General features: G+C 43.6%; 1 protein-coding gene across 5 annotated transcripts in view; it reads right to left on the reverse strand.

Moving 5' to 3' along the window:
• Positions 1–14,830, reverse strand: part of TRMT9B (tRNA methyltransferase 9B (putative)) — a 61,658-nt gene extending 46,828 nt beyond the window's left edge. The window contains exons 1-2 of one of the 5 annotated variants that reach the window (XM_069573143.1): positions 14,529–14,795; positions 13,712–13,862 (exon numbers count right to left, since the gene is read on the reverse strand). The gene's annotated coding sequence lies outside the window, so the exon portion shown is untranslated. The other 4 variants (XM_069573144.1, XM_069573145.1, XM_069573142.1 and 1 more) reach the window with 4 other exon arrangements.
• Positions 14,831–16,688: the final 1,858 nt, after the last annotated feature.

The raw sequence follows: 16,688 nt of genomic DNA on the forward strand, positions 1-16,688 counted from the left end.
CTTCCATTTTTAACTTCATTTAAAAATCAATATGGTGGATCTATATCCCAAAGAATTGGAAGCAAGGACTTGTGGAGAGATTTCCACACCCATGCCCATAGCAGCATTATTCACAACTGCCAAAGCGACTCAAGTATCCACTTAGAGATGAATGAATTAACATAATGTGTATATACATACGGAAGAATACTTGTGGTGTTTAGTCACTCAGCCGTGTCCAGCTCTATTGGACCGTGTCCTTGCCACCCCATGGACCACCAGACTCCTGTCTGTGGGATTCTCCAGGCAAGAATACTGGAGTGGGTTGCCATTTCCTCCTCCAGAGGATCTTCCAACCCAGGAATTGAACATGTGTCTCCTGCATCGGCAGGCAGATTCTTTACCACCGAGCCACAGGGAAACCCACAGAAAAATACTATTCAGGCTTAAAAAGAAGTACAACTCTGATATATGCTTCGGCATCAATGTATATTTTGCTAAGTGATTAGGGCAGTCACAAAAGGACAAATACCGTGTGATCCCACTAATATAAGGTACCTAGAGTAGTCAATGGCACCCCACTCCAGTACTTTTGCTGGGAAAATCCCATGGATGGAGGAGCCTGGTGGGCTGCAGTCCATGGGGTCGCTAAGAGTCGGACACAGCTGAGCGACTTCACTTTCACTTTTCACTTTCGTGCATTGGAGAAGGAAATGGCAACCCACTCCAGTGTTCTTGCCTGGAGAATCCCAGGGACAGGGGAGCCTCATGGGCTGCTGTCTATGGGGTTGCACAGAGTCGGACACGACTGAAGCGACTTAGCAGCAGCAGCAGCAGAGTAGTCAAACTCATAGAAACAGGAAGTAGAAACTGTGGTTGCCAGGAGCTGGGAGGAGAGGTAAATGGGGAGTTGCTGTTTAATAGGTGTAGTTTCAGCTTTGTAAGATGATAAACATTCGGAGATGAATGATGATGATTGCACAGCAGTATGAATGTACTTAATGCCACTGAATTACAGACTTAAAAATGGTTAAAATGGTCAGTTTTATGAAAGTCACTGTTGCAATTAATGCAATAATGCTACACAACACCTTAATCTTGGGTGAGATCTTAAGTCCAGGCTTGCTGGGGCAGTCCCCACCCATGCTTTTTTTCCCCAGGCATTCATTAATACAGGCAGACCTTGAAAATATTGTGGGTTTGGTTCCAGACCACTGCAATAAAGCAAATATTGCAATAAAGTGAAGAACATGAAATTTTGGTTCCCATTACAATAAAAGTTATGTCTGTAATATACTGTAGCCTATAAGTGTGCAACAGCATTATGTATAAAAAAATGTATGTACCTTAATTAAAAAATACTTTATTGCTAAAAATGCCAACTGTCATCTCAGCGTTCAGGGAGTCTTAATCTTTGTGCAGTAGTTAACATCAAAGCTCACTGATCACAGATCAACATAGCAAATATAACAACAATGAAAAAATGTGAAATATTGTGAGAATTACCAAAAAGTGACACAAAGGCACAAAGTGAACACATGCTGTTGGAGAATTGGCACTGATAGACTGGCTCGATGCAGGGCTGCCTCCAACCTTCAATTTGTAGGCGGGACAAAATCCGCAAAGTGCAATAAAATGAAGCACAATATAACAAGGTCTGCCTGCAGTGCCCCGGCTTTTTGCTCTCAAAAGTGTCCCAGGTTGAACAATAAGTCACATGATCACCCTGGTTTTGTTTTGTGATTGCATAAATCATTGTATTGCCATCTTCATTTGGAAACATCTTAACATTTAGAATATGCCTGCATTTTCTAGAATCACTCTAATTATAAACACGATGTCCTGGAGAATGCTACAGTCTCCAGTATTTTTATTTTTTAATTTAAAACAACACTTATCTATTTGCTCATAACTCTGTTGGTTAGATGTTTGGCACAACATAGCTGAATTTTCCGCTCCGACTATGGTTAAGACTGAGACCAAGATAATCAGCCAGGGTGAGCTGTCAGCTAGAGGTTCTGGGGTAAAGTCTGCTTCCAAGCCAATTCTTGGAATTGAATTTCATGTGGTCATAGGACTGAAATCCTTGATCAGAATGAGGTTCCCCTTTCCTTGATGCCACCCTTCACATTTTAAAAAAATTACTGATTACTTGCCAAACAGTGACTGAAATACCAAAAGCAGCCCCCCATTCTTACAAACGCTTTACTTCTTTAAACCCAAAAAACCTTTTTTTTTTTTAATTGAGGTAATACTGGTTTGTAACATGATATGCATTTCACGTGTGCAGCATTATATTTTGACTTCTGTATACACTGCAGTGTGCTCACCACTAAAAGTTAAGTTTCTTATCACTGTACAGTTCAGTTCTGTTCAGTTCAGTCACTCAGTCACGTCTGACTCTTTGCGACCCCATGAATCGCAGCACGCCAGGCCTCCCTGTCCATCACCAACTCCCAGAGTTCACTCAGACTCACGTCCATCGAGTCCGTGATGCCATACAGCCATCTCATCCTCGGTCGTCCCCTTCTCCTCCTGCCCCCAATCCCTCCCAGCATCACAGTCTTTTCCAATGAGTCAACTCTTCACATGACGTGGCCAAAGTACTGGAGTTTCAGCTTTAGCATCATTCCTTCCAAAGAAATCACAGGGTTGATCTCCTTCAGAAAGGACTGGTTGGATCTCCTTGCAGTCCAAGGAACTCTCAAGAGTCTTCTCCAACACCACAGTTCAAAAGCATCAATTCTTCAGCTCTCAGCCTTCTTCACAGTCCAACTCTCACATCCCTACATGACCATAGGAAAAACCATAGCCTAGACTAGACGGACCTTAGTCGGCAAAGTAATGTCTCTGCTTTTGAATATGCTATCCAGGTTGGTCATAACTTTTCTTCCAAGGAGTCAGCGTCTTTTAATTTCATGGCTGCAATTACCATCTGCAGTGATTTTGGAACCCCCAAAAATAAAGTCTGACACTGTTTCTACTGTTTCCCCATCTATTTCCCATGAAGTGATGGGACTGGATGCCATGATGTTCGTTTTCTAAATGTTGAGCTTTAAGCCAACTTTTTCACTCCCCTCTTTCACTTTCCTCAAGAGGCTTTTTAGTTCCTCTTCACTTTCTGCCATAAGGGTGGTGTCATCTGCATATCTGAGGTTATTGATATTTCTCCTGGCAATCTTGATTCCAGCTTGTGTTTCTTCCAGTCCAGCGTTTCTCATGATGTACTCTGCATATAAGTTAAATAAGCAGGGTGACAATATACAGCCTTGACATACTCCTTTTCCTATTTGGAACCAGTCTGTTGTTCCATGTCCAGTTCTAACTGTTGCTTCCTGACCTGCATACAGATTTCTCAAGAGGCAGGTTAGGTGGTCTGGTATTCCCATCTCTTTCAGAATTTTCCACGGTTTTTTGTGATCCACACAGTCAAAGCCTTTGGCATAGTCAATAAAGCAGAAATAGATATTTTTCTGGAACTCTCTTGCTTTTTCCATGACCCAGCAGATGTTGGCAATTTGATCTCTGGCTCCTCTGCCTTTTCTAAAACCAGCTTGAACATCAGGGAGTTCACGGTTCACGTATTGCTGAAGCCTGGCTTGGAGAATTTTGAGCATTACTTTACCAGCATGTGAGATGAGTGCAATTGTGCGGTAGTTTGAGCATTCTTTGGCATTGCCTTTCTTTGAGAATGGAATGAAAACTGACCTTTTCCAGTCCTGTGGCCACTGCTGAGTTTTCCAGATTTGCTGGCATATTGAGTGCAGCACTTTCACAGCATCATCTTTCAGGATTTGAAACAGCTCAACTGGAATTCCATCACCTCCACTAGCTTTGTTCGTAGTGATGCTTTCTAAGGCCCACTTGACTTCACATTCCAAGATGTCTGGCTCTAGATTAGTGATCACACCATCATGATTATCTGGGTCGTGAAGATCTTTTTTGACAATTCTTCTGTGTATTCTTGCCACTTCTTCTTAATTATCGAGCCCATCTTTGCATGAAATGTTCCCTTGGTATCTCTAATTTTCTTGAAGAGATCTCTAGTCTTTCCCATTCTGTTCTTTTCCTCTATTTCTTTGCATTAATCGCTGAAGAGGGCTTTCTTATCTCTCCTTGCTATTCTCTGGAACTCTGCATTCAGATGCTTGTATCTTTCCTTTCCTCATTTGCTTTTTGCCTCTCTTCTTTTCACAGCTATTTGTAAGGCCTTCCCAGACAGCCATTTTGCCTTTTTGCATTTCTTTTCCATGGGGATGGTCTTGATCCCTGTCTCCTGTACAATGTCACGAACCTCATTCCATAGTTCATCAGGCACTCTCTCTATCAGATCTAGGCCCTTAAATCTATTTCTCACTTACACTGTATAATCAATCCATTGACCCATTTTGTCCTCCTCACACTGCATAACCACTTCTCTGTTCTCTGTACCTGTATGTTTGTTTGTGGTTTTCAAATTTTGGTTTGTTCATTTATTTTGTTTTGTTCTATATTCCACGTAAGAGTGAAAATACATGGTATTTGTCTTTCTCCATCTGACTTATTCCACTTACCATATGTTCAAGCTCAGTGTTGTAGTAAATGGAAGGTTATATCTTTTTATGGCTAAGCGATATTCCGTTGTGTACATAAACCACATCTTCTTTGTCCATCTATCCATCAGTAGGCCTTTGTTTCCGTATATTGGCTGTTTTAAGTAGTACAATGAACGTGATGGTGTATATATCTTTTAGAATTAGTGTTTTTATTTCTTTAAATAAATATCCAGGAACAGAATTGCTGGATCATATGGAAGTTCTAGTCTTAATTTTTTGAAGAATCTTCATATTGTTTTCCATAAGTGATTGCACTGGTTTGCATTCCCACCAGCAGTATATGTGGGGTTCCTTTTCTCCACAGCCTTTCCAACACTGGCTGTTTCTTGTGTTTTTGATGATAGCCATTCTGATGGCTATGAGGTGATACCTCATTGCGGCTTTGATTTGCATTTCCCGGATAATTTGTGATATTGGACATATTTTCATGTGCCTGTTGGCCATCTGCATGTCTTCTCTGGGAAAATGTCTATTCAGCTCCTCTGCCTGTGTTTAACTGGGTTGTCTGGCTGTTTTATTGTTGAGTTGTAGAAGTTCTTGGTAATTTTTTAGATATTAAGCCCTTATTGGATACATCATTTGCAAATATCTTCTCCCGCTTGTTAGGCTGTCTTTTCATTTTGTTAATGGTTCCTTCTGCTGTGAAGAGGCTTCTTAGTTTGATGTCATCCCATTTGTTTCATGGTTGATTTTGTTCCTGTTGCTTGAGGAGACATGTCCAGAAAGACATTACTAAGACCAGCTGCAAAGAGATTGCCTATGTTTTCTTCTAGTAGTTATGTGGTTTCAGTTCTTACATCAGGCTTTAATCCAATTTGAGTTTCTATTTGTGTATGGTTTAAGACTAACATAGAAATAGAAATAGATGGGGAAACAGTGGAAACAGTGTCAGACTTTATATTTTTGGGCTCCAAAATCACTGCAGATGGTGACTGCAGCCATGAAATTAAAAGACGCTTACTCCTTGGAAGAAAAGTTATGACCAACCTAGACAGTATATTCAAAAGCAAAGACATTACTTTGCCGACTAAGGTCCGTCTAGTCAAGGCTATGGTTTTTCCTGTGGTCATGTATGGATGTGAGAGTTGGACTGTGAAGAAGGCTGAGCGCCAAAGAATTGATGCTTTTGAACTGTGGTGTTGGAGAAGACTCTTGAGAATCCCTTGGACTACAAGGAGATCCAACCAGTCCATTCTGAAGGAGATCAGCCCTGGGATTTCTTTGGAAGGAATGATGCTAAAGCTGAAGCTCCAGTACTTTGGCCACCTCATGTGAAGAGTTGACTCATTGGAAAAGACTGTGATGCTGGGAGGGATTGGGGGCAGGAGGAGAAGGGGACGACAGAGGATGAGATGGCTGGATGGCATCACGGACTCGATGGACGTGAGTCTGAGTGAACTCTGGGAGTTGGTGATTGACAGGCAGGCCTGGCGTGCTGTGATTCATGGGGTCGCAAAGAGTCAGACACGACTGAGCGACTGAACTGAACTAAGACTAATATAATTTCATTTTTTGCATGTGGCTGTTCAGTTTTTCCAAGAACATTTATTGAAGAGACTATCCTTTCTCCTTGTATGTTCTTTGCTCTTTTGCCGTAAATTAATTGTCCATATGTGTAGAGGTTTATTTCTGGGCTCTCAATTCTGTTCTGTTGATCTGTGTGTCTGTTTTTCTGCCAATACCATGCTGTTTTTACTACTATGTTTTTATGGTATAATTTAAAATTAGGCAGTATAATTTTATAGTATGATTTAAAATCAAATCCAGCTTTATTATTTTTTTCTCCGGATTGCTTATTTGGGATCTTTTGTGGCTCTAAATACATTTTAGGGGTTTTGGTTCTATTTCTGTGAAAAATGTTGAAATTTTGATAGGTATTGCACTTAACCTGTAGATTGTTTTCGATAATATGTAAATTTTAACAATGTTAATTCTTCCAATCATGAGCATGTAATATCTTTCAGTTTCTTTTGTCTTTTTTTAATTTCTTTTAGTAATGTCTTATAGTTTTCAGGGTGCCAGTCTTTCACTTCCTTGATTAAATTTATTCCTAGATTATATTATTCCTTTTGTTGTGACTTTTATAAATTGGATTGTTTTCTCAATTTCTTTTTCTGCTAGTGTGTTGTTAGTGCGCACTTTGGCAACACATAATACTAATATTAGTTTGTTACTAGTGTATAGAAATGCAAAATACTATTTTATATATTGACTTTGCACCCTGAGGCTTTACTTCTAATAGTTCATTATTTCTAATAGTTTGTGGTGGGGTCATTAGGATTTTCTATATATAAAATCATGTCATCTTCAAATAGTGAAAGTTTTTCCTTTTCAATTTGGATGCTTTTTATTTATTTTTCTTGCCTAATTTCAGTACCATATTGAATAAGTGTGTTGAGAGTGGGCGTCCTTGTTCCTGATGTCAGAGGGATAGCTTTCCATTTTCATTGTTTAGTATGATGTTAGCTGTGGGTGTGTCATATAAATTTTGCCTTAAAAAATATATCACAACCCCATGGTCTCTCTGCCCATATCCCTGATTCAATTTGGCACATCAGTGATCTAACCAGTGATTTAAGATTTGGATGTTCTTCTGCTCTATAATACACTTGGCAAATCGAAAGACCATTCTGATTTTCAATCTTAAAAAAAAACAACAGAGTTGTATCCTACAACTTAATCTTTAAGCTCCATATAGCTGAAGACAAGAACTCATCATGTTTATAGCCAAGAGGGAGGAAAAAGCCAGGTTTTTCTCTTGAATATTTACTCAAATAGGAATGAGAGAGAAAAAGAGGAGGGTGGGGAAAAGCTGGAATTAGGTCATTTGTGTGTTACTGTAACATACAAAGGTGAATACCACTTACTATTCCTCACAGTGAATCCGATTAAGGTTAGATTCAACCAGTTCCTCCCTGAGAATATATTGTACATGGGCTTAGTTGGGGGCTCACTGTGGAAGAGAATGCATTTGTCCTGAAGCTGCATTTATAGAGAAAGAGTACTGTTTTTATTTTGATGTGTTTATTTATGGTGACATGGGGCCGAGTGGCTGAACTCTTGCTGTCACCACTGGACCTATAGTATGATAGTGTGGTTTATCCCAGGCAGCATTTATAATTCTGCATTTAAATTCTTTCATTACCAACCAAAGCAGATCTCTGAATGAACTCTCACCTTTTGAGACATGAAAATCAATTAGATATTATATATGTATTAGACTAACATTCACTAAGTAACTCCATCTCCCTCAGCTGCTGTTCTCTAATTTTTAGGTTCAAATATCAGAAGCAAATATAAAATGATTTCATTCAATAATTAATACTTAATTCCTAGATGTGCTAATATAATTTCTGAGTACAAATAAATGATAATGAGTTACTTAGGAACTGTAAAGACCAAATCATATTTGATCTTCAAATCAGGGCTTCCCTGATAGCTCAGTTGATAAAGAATCTGCCTGCAATGCAGGAGGCCCCAGTTCAATTCCTGGGTTGGGAAGATCTGTTGGAGAAGGGATAGGCTACCCACTCCAGTATTCTTGGACTTCCCTTGTGGCTCAGCTGGTAAAGAATCTTCCAGCAATGTGGGAGACTTGGGTTCGATCCCTGGGTTGGGAAGATTCCCTAAAGAAGGGAAAGGCTACCCACTCCAGTATTCTTGCCTGGAGAATTCCATGGACTGTATAGAGTTCATGGCATTGCAAAGAGTTGGACATGACTGAATGACTTTCACTTTCACTTTCAATCATATTTACTTTAATAACTCAAAAAAAAAAATCTGAAAAGCCTCAGAGTAAGAAATAAGTAATTAGAGTGAATTCAAGCATACTCTTATTTTAATCCCCAATTAACAGGACATTTCTCTATTTAATCTCTAAAAAAAAACCATTATAGTTCCAGAGCAAAGAAAGATTCAGTAGAAACACAGCCACACAGATAATTCATTTAATGAAAGAACCAGCCTTCCAGAAGCTATTATATCCCTGCTCAGACCCTAGTTCCTCCTTTGTATTGCTGTTCATTAAGTAGATAGGCTTTCTGGAACTTGGGTGGGGAGGAGCTTTTAAAAAATCGTTTTCTTGGTATTTTACCTCAATTACAAAACTGAAACAAAAGAAGATTATTTCATATTCAAATAGAACCACCACAGGAAGGGGTAGGTGCTTAGGAATTTTAGTGATTTATTTGCTTGATGCTTTTTCTAGCAATTTCATCTGTAATGGCTGTAACATCCATCTGCTTGAAATGCAAATTGGTTAGCAACTGGATCCTTTTTTGATTCTTACAATATATCATCTCTCTGCTTTGAATGAAATATTCTAGCTAAGTCTCTGATGAAATCTGTTTCCAGGAAGCGTTGGAAATCGAGTGTCGCACAGCATCCATTCTGGTCTCCTCCAGGTGTGCCTTCCTCTGTCTCTAGGCTGGAAAACCATCAGCTACATTTCCCAGAGTCCCTTGCAGCCAGGGTTCTGGGCACAGCTTAGGTTCTGCCAAGTGAGAGAACCTGGATGAGAAGCGAGGTAGAGGGTGTCTAAGGAAGATGTTCGCTGGTTTGCTTCTGTCCTTGGTAACCAGATTCTGTTACTAGCTTCCTGTGTGGAGTGGCGCTATGCAGCAGCTTCTCTGAACACTGAACACAGCTCAGAGAGTGAGCTCTGATGTCAGCAGCTCAGGCAGTGGCTCTGATTCCCAGCCTCCGGACTTGGGCAACGACGGCAGCAACTGTAGGACGCCAGTTCCGTGGAGCTATCTGGGGCTCACCCCTCCAGCCCAGCCTGCAGCCTCTCCTCTCTGAGCAGCAGCCTTTCCTTCCAGCCTTCCTGTGAGCACCTACTTCCCATATGAAACCCCTTTCTGCTTAAAATAGCTGGGATAGTTTCTCTTATCTGCACCATGACATTAAAACAAGAGAAAGGAAAGATGACAGCCTTCAGTGCCCAGGACAGCAGGTAAAGCCTGGAGAGAACCACGAACGGGAAAATGGTTGTGACCTCCACAGTGACTCCTTAAGGACCAGGGAGAAGTCACAGGCCCTGCCACCAAGAACTCCCCAAATCAGGGCACCACTCTTAGGGCCCAAGGATGAGGCCACAACATAAAGGCTTAGAAATAGACATTTGGAGAAAAAGAAAAAAAGAAAAACATGAAAGGAAAAATAACAAGAGGGGAGAAAGGAAGGGGAAAGAAGGGAAGAGAGAAGAGAAGAGGGAAAAAAATCCAAAACCAGGCACTGGTGACAACAGTTCTCTGCCAGCACCCTCACGTGACCTGGCCTGGGTGGCACTGCCCTGTCGGACCTGTTAGTGTCACAGAGCTGGGCTCATGGGGTCCCAGATGCAGATGCAGGGGCACTTTCCACAGGAGAGAATCAAGCGAATCCATCACCTCTTGAATAGATAGATTCAAACTGGATAAATGCATATATTTTGTTTATTTCCAGCTATCCTATACACGTGTGCATGCTAAGTCGCTTCAGTCGTGTCCAACTCTTTGTGACGCCATGGACTGAAGCCCTCTGGGCTCCTCTGTCCATATATTCTCCAGGCAAGAATATTGGAGTCGGTTACCGTGCCCTCTTCCAGGGGATCTTCCAGACCCAGGGATAGAACCCATGTCTCAAATCTCCTACACTGGCAGGCAGCTTCTTTACCACTAGCGCCACCTGGCAAATCCGTCTATACATAGTGTTTTTTCTCTTAATAGATAAGATGGATAAAAAGAAATCTAGTAGCTGGAAATTATAGCCCATGGAATTGCAGAGTTGGACATGACTAAGCATGCGTGCATGCAGCTGGAAATATGCAAAATCTGTAGTCTAAACAAAAATCTATTAGATTTTTAAAAAGGAAATGAATCCAGATGGCTTTAAAGTCAGACAGTTAATAATGCAAAGAGTTGACAGACTAGTCAATTATGGTAAATACTGGCTTAGGCTCTGAGCAGCTTTAAAAAAAAAAAAAGATTGTCAGTATGTTTTTTTATAATTCAGTAGAGTAATCTGTAAGAAAAACAAATCCTAAACTGTTTACACAAAACAATTAAGATTCGATGGAGATGTAATTCTTAATGTAAAAGAAAAGCAAGCGTGTCTCCCAGCCCAGCCTGCTGTTCAAGCCCCACTCACACACGACTGCCCCCCTCGGCAAAGCTATCTGTTCTCTCTGCCGCTCGTTCTCTCCTCATCAGGAAACCTGCACACAGCAGGCACACAGAATCTCTGCAGGTTCACTAGGCTTTAATCTTTCCCAACCCCAATATCACTTCCTAAAGCACATATTCCTGACCTCCCTGCCTCCACAGGTCAAATTCCCCATCTCCTCCCTTGACATGTTTCTGCACAGCACTCAGCACAGGTGTAATGATTGGTTTACCTGTGTAGTACCAGCAGCCATGCTTCCAGGAGGGGTTACGTCTGCTTTTTTTGCATCCTGAAGGCTTTAGCTTGATGTCTCAGGTGACTTAGGGATGCTTAACGAATAAAACCCTGCATGAGTCATATTGCTGCTTCAGCCCCAACTACTCCATTTCTAAATATGTACCTGCCCAGGGGAAAACTATGGACTCTTATCGTTTTGTGAGAACCACACTTTAATGGCATTAACAGAAGCTAGTTTATAAAAGATTTAAATTTGATTTTAGAATTTCATCTCCTTCCTCCCCCTGCTATCTCATCATTACCTCTCAGAACCACTACACATAACTTTGTTCAGCTAGATAAGCCAGTGGTCTGTCCATGGGGGAGGAGATACAGGCTTGACAGTATAAGCCTCTAATTCCCCCCCAAACACTGATTGCTAAGAGTCTATTGTACCCTGTAATGTATTGTACAAAAGTATAAGTTTACCAGGACAGGAGAATGAGTCACCCAAATACTCAGTTCTACCATCAATTACACAGCAACCCCTCTGCAGCCCTAGGAGATGAGATTTAAGCCATAATATTTGTCTCTCTTGTAAGACAGCTCACAATGTGCATTTTACACCAGTTATTCCATTTGCTCCCGACTACCGCCTTAGGTGGGCTTCCCAGGTGGCGCTAGTGGTAAAGAACCCACCTGCCTTTGCAGGAGACATAAGAGATGCGGGTTTGATCCCTGGGTCGGGAAGATCCCCAGGAGAGGGCATGGCAACCCACTCCAGTATTCTTGCCTGGAGAATCCCACAGACGGAGGAGCTTGACGGGCTACAGTCCATAGGGTCGCAAAGAGGCAGACACCACTGAAGCGACTTAGCATGCATGCACGCACCACCTTAGTACGAAATATTATTCCCATTTCGCAGATGAGGAAATGTGGCAATTCAGTCCAGGTGATAGAGCTCAAACTCCAAGTGTTTCCTTGTTTGGAAAGTGAGTACCCAAACTGAATGGTGCAACTCCTCTTGGACACCTCTTAGCTAGAGGTTCAGGCTGTCTGATGACATCAAGAGAAGAGAATCACACAGGTGAAGGGATGTTCGGTGGGTCAGTTAGCACCCCCACACTTTCACCCTGACCACCAACCAAGCTGCACCAGAATCAGCCTCCATATTTAGTTCCTTCTGTCTGTCCTTAAGTAAATCACCAAGCAGTCTTCATCCCTTGCTGCCACTCTCCTTAGAACACGTCCTAATTTATCTACGCTTAAAAGCATAAGACTGCACAGGCAAGTGCTGACAGCTTGATCGCAACGATACTTCATAGAAAGGCTATAAATCACCGTGAGAGCTGATTCAGTTCCCATTTAAAATACGAATCGGAACATCTACATGCAGTAAACACAGGATTTAGTTGCATTTCTTCCTCAGCACGGAGGTCCTGTTTATTGCCAAGCTTCTCTGGCCCTCTGCCTTCCTCAAGGTAGTGCTGATAATTGTCCGTCATAATGGGTCTCAGATTTCGGACACATGTTCTTTAAAGGCGCATATGAATTCTTTACAAGTGGAGTGCATATAAATATCCCTGTATCCACCTATCAGAAATACTGAAAGTATTAATACCTTCTTTACAGGCTTCTTAATCCCCATTAGGATTTGGCTTTAGAAGATTTATGTACACAGAGGGTTAAGATGTATTGGGAAAGCACCTCCCCCCCACTGCCCCTCTGCTTTAAGGCAGAGTTAACCATGAGGACATAGCATTTTTCATTTCCCATCCCTCCGGTCACTAAAATCTTATTAAAACCTTGATGCGTTTGCTATATGGAGACAGACACACAAAAGGACAAAGTATTTCCAAAGAACATCATTTCATTAATTGAATCTTCTTAGAAAAAGGATTTCTTCTGAACTAAGAGAAGAGTCTATAGAGAGCCCGCCTCTCAAATCTGACCGAATGCATTAAGAAAGCAGTTCTCTGGAGCAGTTTCCTTGGTGAGGAGATAGATCCTTTCCAACCTGTCAAGGTCCACTTTAAAAGAAGTTATGGGCAATCGGGGCCACCAGGGAGTCGCTTTCATTCTCTTCAATGATCTTTCCCTCTGAGCTACTCTAGAGCAGCCCTCACCATCCCTGGAGACTCCTTCATACTGCGTTTCCAGCCGGGCATCAGGACAGAAAAACCTACAATTGTTCCTTCCTAAACTTCAAGACAGATTAACCGTTCATCAGTCAGAAATGTCAAGGATTTGCTGTGCTAATGTCACATGAATAATAGTACTTCAGCTCCTGAAACAAGGAGTTAAAAGCCAACTGTTAACCTGTATTATTGCCAGTAACCTTAAACTCAAATGACATAGCTGCGTTCTAGCTTTTCGCCCACAGGAAATATTCTGTGTGCATTTAAATGCATGCAGACATACCAATATAAAGCTTTACCTTTGCGGTAGTTGTTTACAACCGTACCCTCTTTCTATGCATCGCACGTTTAGAACGTTTGTCACTAAGAACTCAGATAATACGTAAGGACACAGAGCAAATACTACACAAATTCTGCCAATCTCGTTTTGATATTCTTTCTTAAACTGTATTTTTGACATCAGCTTGGACTATTTCAGTAAGTTTTTCCATATCAACTAAAAAATATTCCCTGACAAACTTTCTGGCTTCAAGTTATGTTCGTTTATTGCCTCCAGCTAGTTAAAAATCAATTCCCAAGTGATAGCTTCCAAAAGGAAAGATACACGTGTACTCCAGGAAAACACAAATTCATTTTCACCTTTAGACACCAAACAGGTTTCCTGCAGCTCCGGGTTCTGATTTATCCGCTGTCACATCCGAAGCCCATCCCCGCAGTCCCTTCCTGCACGCCAGGCTCCGCTGTTCGGATCACGTCTAAGTTTTCAAGGTAAGCAGGTCACCCTTGGCTACTGGAATCACAGCGGAAGAGCAGGCACTCACCCCAGGCGGTCAGACCCGGGACACGGGCGCCCGAGAGCGCGGGAGGCGACCTGTCGCGCCCCCTCCTCCGGATCCGAGGCGGGGAGGGCAGGCGCGGGGCCGGCCCAACTAGGGTGGAAGGGAGGCTCCTCGCCTCCCCTCCTCTGCGGACCACGGTCAACGCCACGGTCGCTGGCCCTGGCCGCGAGGTATGGGGGCGGGAAGCTCTACGAAACGGAATAGTTGCAAAGCATTCCCGCACCGCCCACCCCCCGCCCCTCCCTGGAGCCGAAGCGGAAAAGCTGCCTTTGCATCAAAGCCAGGGGCTGCGCCTGGTGTAACTTCCACCCGGTGACCTACTTTGGAGTGTGAGAACGAACGCGATGGGGGGGGAAAAATAGACGGAGGGCGCGCGGGAGCTGGGCTCCGGGGACGCGCGTGGCCGAGTGGGACCGCGCGCCCGCGCGCCCCCGGGGCTGCCAAAGAGAAGTTGCTGCGCGGCCCGCGGAGGCCTGGGGCAGGGCCCGGGGGCCGTCGCTCCGCCAGCGCCTCCCCGCGCCGCGGCCCGGGTGCGGGCTTCCCGGGGCTCGCGGGCCTCCGGACCGCCGCGGCTCCCCGCCCCCGCCTCTGTCCCCGCCTCCCCGACCCGCCCTCACCTCTCCCGGCGGCTCGCGAGCTCCGGCGGCCTGGGGACCCGGGTCAGCGGCGCCTCGGGGCCGGGAGGGCGGCGGCGGGCGCAGAGCGGAGCCCGGGGAGTGCCGCCTCTCGGCCCGGTCCCCTGGAAACGCCTCGCCCGAACGCGCCCGGGAAGTGAGGCTCTGCCGCGCCGCCTGGCCCGGCGATCGGGGTGACCTTCCTGCCTCTTCTCGTCGGTGTCTCCCGGCGCGGCCCGTCCTCCGTGGGGAGGCCAGGCCGAGGCGAGCACACCTGGAGCGCAGCAACGCCGTACCTGGGTGACAGCAGCGTGACGTTTCAGCGCGTCTTTTCTCATTTGATCCTGGCAACCACCTTCTGCCACCGAAAGGTCCCCATTGGGTATCTGGCAAAACCGGAGATCAGAGGGGTTCCGTCCCAGGTGCCGCTGCTCGTACTCTCCAGATCTTTTCACTCACATGGCCTGCGGACTAGACCCATCCAAGTAGCGTCTGTCAGAAGAAGGGATGGAACTTAGGTTGAAAGTTTCTGCGGAAAGTTGGACACAGATTCCTCTCTCCCCAGCCCCCCGCTTCTGTAACAATAGGGCTAGCTACTTTCTATCAGGTCCTTCGCTTGGTGCAACAACTTAATCTTAAGAGGCCTATGACTTAAAAATGCTGCTACCCAATATTGGAAAAGTAACATGTTGAGTAACTGTTCTGTCCCTCCTTGTGTTTGAGTATGACACTCCTGACCCTATGGGACCGAGATGAGTTGAGTTGTGTTTCCAGGCACGGTTTCCTGTGGGGACCCAACTACACCTCTCATATAACACCTCGATGATGTTATGTAAGGCAGTACCAAGAGGAGCTCAGCAGATAGAGCTTGTGATTCTGGAGTAGTTTTCTAGTGCCATGCTATATTGGGAAACTTTGCTTGGGCATCTCTGTCTTAATGCCCAAGGGGAATCAAATTAACGTTTCCTTTTTATATAAACTCCGTTTGGCATTTAAAAGGGGAAGAATCATGAGTTTGATGGTACATGTTCTTGCATAGCATGCCAGCCCACAGAAGTGCCACTGCTCATTTTTGTTTCCATTCAGTGGCGTTAGAGCTGCATTGTGTCCTTGGACGAGGGCTCCATACTAGATACTGAGGTATTCCTTGGGCTCTTCTAAAAGGGCAGCGGGAGACAAAGCTGCATATATATATATGGGTTTTATGGGCCTCTCCATCTTCCTGAACTATGTAAAAAATAACACTACCAAAAATCCCAATCTTTCTCAAGCATCTGTCCTGGTTTTCTGCTTTTCTCTATCATCTTTCCCTGGACAGCCTCATCCATTTTGATGAGTACAAGCAAAATCTCTGTGAAGGTGTCTCAAGAGCTGGTCTTTGCATAAACCTCCCAACCCATATTGCCAGCAGCTTGCTTGACCTCCCCTGTGGAGTGACCGCAGTACATTTGAATCTGAGGTCCTGTGCCCTCCATGACCTCATCCAGCTTCTCTTTGCATTTCTCTATCAATCCCATCCTCCCACTTCCCACTTGAAGTTTCATCTTCAAACTCTTTGCTTCTCCTGGCCCTCCGTATCCCACTGGCAGCCACCATCTACCATCAATCTTTGCAATACTTTTATTTACCTCCCTCCCTCCCTTCTAATTGTTTCTGCTTTACTTGTTTATGTCCTATTCCTTCTCACCTATGTGATTATGTTGTTTAATTCCATGTCCTGACTTTCAAAACCATCTCTTCTTTGAAAACTTTTAGCTTTATCTGGAACTAATCACCCTATCCTGAAACTTTAGTGGTCTTTATCTATGTGCCTCCTATAACACTTATCACTAACTTTTGAAAGTATTTCTTCATTTTTTTCAACAAATATTCATTGAACATCTATTATGTGCCAGGCACTATGCTAGGAAAACAGTGGTGAGCAAAACAGATAAAATTCCTACCCTTGTAGTACTTATAGTCTAGTGAAATGACAGACATTAATCAAATAATCACAGATACCAAAAATGAAATATGTCATTCAAACTGAAACCGGTCCCAGGGAGGATAGGTACAGACTGTCATGAGCGTTCATGTAGCTAATCTCTCTCCCTGTGGGAACTTGGCAGTGGGACTCAGCCTCAGTATGTAGCCCAGAGCTGTACGTGGGGAGGTGTTCAGAGT

This window comes from Ovis canadensis, chromosome 26, assembly GCF_042477335.2.
Source record: "Ovis canadensis isolate MfBH-ARS-UI-01 breed Bighorn chromosome 26, ARS-UI_OviCan_v2, whole genome shotgun sequence".
In the NCBI taxonomy this organism is placed as follows: Eukaryota; Metazoa; Chordata; class Mammalia; order Artiodactyla; family Bovidae; genus Ovis; species Ovis canadensis.